Genomic DNA, 5,000 nt, shown 5'->3' on the forward strand with positions numbered 1-5,000 from the left:
GGCAATGGTGTGAAGTGAGATGAGAATCACACTTACAAAATATAACTCACTCATATTAATTGATTTGTTTAATTAAAATGAACTTGTAAACAAACATCACGACACTAGAATATTAAAACGATAGTAACCTCAACAAAATTATTTAAAATAGGTAGAGATGGAGGGGAAGTGTGGAAGGAGAGGGGTTAAGTAAGGAGAGGGGAAGAGTTGGTAACAAGGATAAGTCGGGAGGTCTGGAGAAAGAAAAAAAAAGTATTTCGATAAATTTCCCCACTAATGCATAGTTAGTACGAGCCCAAATCCCATGATCATAAAACCAAACCGAAAATTACTAAAGGAGAAGTGTACTGCGGCCGCCCATACCTTCCTCCTGCAGCTTCACTGAGAGGAAACGAGATCCTCTAAATTCTAAGTATTTGGAGGATCTCGACAGACTAGCCAGTGACGGCTAGTCTGTCGGCAAGCTCGTTCCCTCTGATGCCAATGTGGCTAGGGACCCAGTTAATGATTATTCTTCTACCCTGAGCAAGAATTCTTTGTGCTATGGTAAGTATTGTGGTCAGGAGGTAGATGTTGTTTTTGTGTGAGTTGTGCTGAAGACAGTCAATGGCTGCCCTGTATGCCCTGCCCTGAGTCTGTATGTATGACCACGTGTCCTTCCCTTAAGGACGTATGGGCTAGGGCCCCCACGAGTGCAACTGCCTCTGCTTGTAACGAGGAGGCGTTGTCTGTTACCCTCATGGATTGTGTGGCATCCCTTGCTCCAAAGCCGGCGCCTGCAGTGTGGCTCAAGATATCGACCGATCCATCCGTGAAGTATGTTCTACTACCCGGAGGAGTAATGGCTGCAATGACCCTCTGGCTTCTGCCTTTAGACTAGGCGTGGGGTATTGGCTCTTTTTCATTGACAGGCTCATTATAGAGAACCCTATCAAGGTTTGTGCCCACAGCGGTAAAGTCAGGGTGGGGGGAGTCCATGCCCTTAGCAAGAAGCTGTTCTTTGAGCTGATAGCGCACCAACACCCTGGCTGTGTCAGACAGCCAGGAGTTATTTGCAAAGAGCTCGTTGTCTGGTTCTGTGGGGTCTGACTAATTTTTGTCTTAGGCTTGTGTTCCTGGGAGCCTGGATGACCTTTGACAGGAATTGTGTTGCCATTAGATCGATTCGTGAGTCTACAGGGGAGAAGGTTTGCCTCCATCAGGAGGTTGGGGACCTTAGTCCACCTCGGGGCACCCAGAATGATCCTGGCAGCTTCATTTTGGACTGTCTCCAATTTGTCTTTGTACTTTTTTTTGTTGCAATCAGAGTGACTGAAGCATAGTCCACAATGGGCCGGACGGCATGTACATAGAATGATCTTAGTACATCGTGTCTGGCTCCTATACGTCTCCCAGTCATTACTCTCATGACAGACAGTCTTGCTTTGGTTCGGTCAACCAGGTATTGGACCTCCTTCTGGAAGGAGAGGGTTTGGGCTATCCTAACCCCAAGGGATTGGAGGTCCTGGAACCATTCCAAGTCCACTCCTGGATTTTCAGACTTGTGCCTTGAACTTTATGTCTAGAAGCCATGGCTTTGGATTTGGCTGCAGAGATCTTTAGTCCTGTCCTACAACACTCCTCAGACACAAGGTCCAGACAATGCTGGGTTTTATTCAGGCAGTATGGTCCAGTGGTAAGTGTTATATATGGACTGAGAACCCCACCCTGTGGCGTTCCATTTTCTTGTGGCATGTGTTGTGATAGGTGACCCTGGAATTTGACTCTGGCAGTCCTGATCCTGAAGTAGTCACCCATCCAAGCCAAGAGCTTTCCTCTAATTCCCTTCTGGATCAGGCTCTCCTGAATGGCAAGAGGACTTGCTAAAGCCTTCTCCAGGTCAATGAATACTACCATAAATGTGCCTATGCTGATTGTGCTTAAGAGCGTGGCTATGCTATGCGCTGTGCTCATGCCCCTGGTGAACCCGTGGAGGTGTTCATGTGGGAGTCCCATTTTCCATTGGATCCGGTTTAGTACCATCTTCTCGGCCATCTTGGCCAGACAGCTGAGGAGAGAGATGGGGCGGTACTTCCCTGGTTCCTTTGGTTTTGGGATGGAAACTATGGTAGCCCTCTTCCAACTCTGGGGTAGAGTGGAAGTTTCCCAGGACTTGCTGATGAGTTGCAAGAGTGCAAGCTCACCTGCTAGTCCTAGGTGGGAGATAATGGGGTACTAGATCCCATCAGAGCCCGGGGCTGTGTTAGAACTGGATTTGTAGGCTTTTCTTAGTTCCCACAGAGAAAAGATAACATCTGAGTTATCAGGTTCAGTTGTCCTTTCTCTGATCTGAGCAAGTTTGTCTGGTTGTAGGCGTTCTTGTCTTGCCCCCAGCTCGGCTGGCAGACTGTTGCTGCTTGTTCTCACAGAGAACTCGTGTGCCAGTCTGTTTGCCTCTGCTTGAGGGTCATAAAGTATGCACCATGGGGCTGAGCGGCTAGTAGCTCACCTGTCCCGTTGCCATAGCTCTGAAAGGGTGGTTTGGTGGTCGAAGGACTCACACCAGTCCAGCCGCTTTTCCTGCCTGCCTCAGGGATGCCAAGGAAATTGCCAACAGACAGCCTCCCTTAGGAGTGCTAAGTTGTCAGGGGTTATTTGCCTTTGGAATAGTTTTCGGCACATGTTTACTCTGTGGTTGACCTCCCTAATCTCGTCGTTGAAGTACCAGACTTCTTTGTGACTCCTGGACCCAGGCCGAAATTCGGGTATGGTCAGTGAGGCTGCTTGATTAATGGCATTTATAAGTTTGGCTTCAAGCACTTTCACATTTTCACTTTGTGGGGTTCATTGCATCTCAGACAGTTCTGAAACGCCTGCCAGTTGGCCTTGACTGTTTTCCATCTTGGATTCGGTCGTGGCATGAGAGAGAGAGAGAGAAAGAGAGAGAGAGAGAGAGAATGAAAGAGAGAGAGAGAGAGAGACTAAGAAAAACATCAGAGAAACGGCTAACAAGACACAGACGGCCACAACAAGCACTAAAGAACAAAGGGAATCTGGCAGAAGGAAAGCGAGTGTGCGTCGTAGAAAAAATATTTTGTTGCTCCAAGACTTTGCGTACTATGTGGCATTATCCCTACGAGTGCTAGTAACACCCGGCGACGCCCTTGTGACATACTAAGCAGTGTTATGCGCAGCTCACCTCAGCCTCCCTTGGGAACTGATTTCATCCGGTGCCCAGCAGGGAGCCAGGATGGGGTGGTGTGCATTGAAGTCTCCCCCTATGATTACTCGGTCGTGTCCAGCAGAAGCACAGACCTGGCTCATATCTAATCTTCTACAGCTTGGCCGGCTGTACACAGTTTACAGTTTGAGGGGCCCCCCGACTAGATGAATCTCAACAGCAAGAGATTCAACATCGTCTCCACAGTGCGGTGCATCGGCTATTGCGGAGCATGGGATTGTTGTCCTGTCCACTGAGGGCCCCCTCTTTCCTGACAGAGCAAGCCAGGCTCCAGGTGTGATGCCTCTTGGCACAATTGGGACATTTGGCTGTTGTGTCCCTCTTTTCTTCTTTGTCTGCCTTAAGGCACACCTCTGTGCTGTGTGCCTTGCTATGGACACCACATTTAGGCTTAGCTGTGCAGCTAGCCTGGTGGTGACTCAGGCACATATGTTCGAAGGTTGTAGGCGCCCAAATTACCCAGATCATGGGTAGTGATTGGGGCGCCTTTCATGGTCACCAGGACTTGCCTGGTTGGGGTCTTCCCCTTCGACATTTGGGAAGCCTCCACGACCTATGGATGTGATGTGATCAGCTCCACATCGTACGGAGGCTGAGAAGCCAAGTAGCATCATCTTGATTCTCATATCTTCAGGGTTTTGTGGGAAGAGACTCACTTTCTTCCCATCTTTTTGTTCCTTCGTTTCCTGCTGGAAACTCAGGGTAGCTTGATCTTTGGGTATGATGATCATGCCCTGATCCCGGGCAACCCAGATCAACCTGATTCTTTCTCAGCAGCTCCAATGCCCTGACTAATTGGTTTAGCTGGCACTTTGAATTGGGGGAAATGTTTAGGGGGTTCAGACTCTCCCTCAGAGTCTGTCTCAGGCCTCGGACGTTTCGGCCCGCCCTTTTGGCTTTGGGTCTTGCTCGTGGGGGCAGCAGCTGATTCGGCTGGTTCAGCCTGTGCTCCCATTTCAGTCAGGGAGGCCGTCTGAGAAGAACCTTGGTTGCTGGCCTGTATAGGCCAGAATGAGAGTCCATCTGTTGGACGATCTGGTGGACAGATATATTGGAATTGGATGTCTTGTCCATCTTAGTAGCAGGCGCGAAAGTGTCATCCTGTGTGTGGGGCTTTCTTTTGCCACCAGGAGGCACATATGGCTTCAGGGTGGCTGCCGTGGTCTGGGCCTTGCATGGTTCGACAACATTTGTATCTGTCTGTGGGGGTTTTTGGTTTAATTTTTCCATATATTAGGACAGTGCTTGATTTTCTCACGCCCCCATCCACCACATAGTCCAGCAAGGGGAAGCTAAATGTTAGAGCCAGTGTCTAAAAGCTACAGGGGTGATGAGAGGATATACGCAGCCAATAGCCATTGTAACGGTGCACACGGATCATTGGAGTGCCAATGGCGGCATGACTGTTTGACCCTAGCCTCCCGAGGGAGACCAGCCGATTGACCATGACCGGTCCAGGAACAGGCCGCCTGTCTTACTGGAATAGAGGACCAAAGAGGCGTGTTACTAGCCGCAGTGCATACTCATTCAAGCATCCCTCAAACTCCAGGACTGCCGTCCCCACAGCGCACAAGGCTGCCACGCACGGCAAACGCGTGGGTAGGTGTAAACCCCTGGGGAAAGACCAGAAGGGATACCCTTCCACCTTTCACCTTCATCCATCTGAAGCAGCCACCCAAAGGTTGCTTCACCTCAGTGAGGGAGGGAGCTCTTGCACTTTTTCCAGGCGGTTCCTTTCATTCCTCTGAAACAACCACCCAAAGATTGTTTACCTCAGTGA

The sequence above is a fragment of the Penaeus chinensis genome, chromosome 40 (genome assembly GCF_019202785.1).
Source record: "Penaeus chinensis breed Huanghai No. 1 chromosome 40, ASM1920278v2, whole genome shotgun sequence".
Taxonomy (NCBI): Eukaryota; Metazoa; Arthropoda; class Malacostraca; order Decapoda; family Penaeidae; genus Penaeus; species Penaeus chinensis.